A 1,455-nucleotide genomic window follows, 5' to 3' on the forward strand; every position below is an offset into this window, starting at 1 on the left:
TTTGTTGAATTCTGTGAGTCTTAATTCCTTCTGACTGAATACAAGGGCAAAAGTCATTCACCTTACCCAATGTACCACAAGCTAAGGTAGCTTTCTATCGACTACCTTTATATTTTAAAAGAAAATTAACACATTGTAAAACAATAGAAATATATATACAAGCCCCTATAGAACTCTTAACATGATTATAATTTCCTAAGTGATAAGAGCAGTAGGAGCATCTTCTGCTCTAATATTTGGTCTTTGACTCTGGTTCCTGAAACCAAGCTTCTAAATCCCTTGGAATTTCCTATGTAACAAGAATGTCTTATGTTATAGTGAGGTGACACTTAATGAACTCCTGGTTGAGGGCTGGTCACCAGAAAGACTAACCCATGATTAGAAACTTGGAATTATCCACCCAGCCACACCACCCTTTGGAAAGGGAGAGGATCTGGAGACTAAGTTAGTAATCAACTATGCCTTTCAGAGGAAGCCCCTATAAAAATCCCAAAAATATGAGGTCAGGGAACTTCTGGGTTGATGAATGCATCTATGTGCCAGGAGGGTGGTGCACCCCAACTCCATAAGGACAGAAGCTCCTGTGCCCAGGACCATTCTAGACCCATGCACCTCTTCATCTGTCTGTTCATCTTTCTCATTTTCATACCGTTTATCATGAAATTAATATTTACCTGAGTTCTGTGAGCCATTTCTAGCCATTCTAGAAAACAGTTTTTTTAAAGATTTTATTTATTTATTTATTTGACAGAGAGAGATCACAAGTAGTCAGAGAGGCAGACAGAGAGAGAGGAAGAAGCAGGCTCCCTGCTGAGCAGAGAGATTGATGTGGGGTTCTATCCAAGGACCCTGAGATGATGATGTGAGCCAAAGGCAGAGGCTTAACCCACTGAGCTACCCAGCTGCCCTGCAACAAAACTATTTTTTTTATTCTATTATATATTTTTCCTTACCATACAATATATTATTAGCCCCAGGGGTACAGGTCTGTGAATTGTCAGGCTTACACAATAGCACTCACCATACCGTATACCCTCCCCAATGTCCATAACCCAACCTCCCTCTCCCTACCCACCTCCACCAGGCAACCCTCAGTTTGTTTTGTGAGATTAAGAGTCTCTATTGATTTGTCTCCCTCCCGGTCCCATCTTGTTTCATTTTTTCCTTCTCTATGCCCCAAACCCCTCACATTACCTCTCAAATTCTTCATATCAGGGAGATCATATGATAATTGTCTTTCTCTGATTGACTTAATTCGCTCAGCATTATACCCTCTACTTCCATCCACATCATTGCAAATAACAAGATTAAAATTTCTTTTGATGCCTACATAGTATTCCATTGGAAAAAAATATATATATATATCTACTTCATTATTGATTCATCTATTGATGGACATCTAGGTTCTTTCCACACTCTGGCTATTGTGGACTTTGCTGCTATAAGCATTCGGGT

This window comes from Mustela lutreola, chromosome 1, assembly GCF_030435805.1.
Source record: "Mustela lutreola isolate mMusLut2 chromosome 1, mMusLut2.pri, whole genome shotgun sequence".
Taxonomy (NCBI): Eukaryota; Metazoa; Chordata; class Mammalia; order Carnivora; family Mustelidae; genus Mustela; species Mustela lutreola.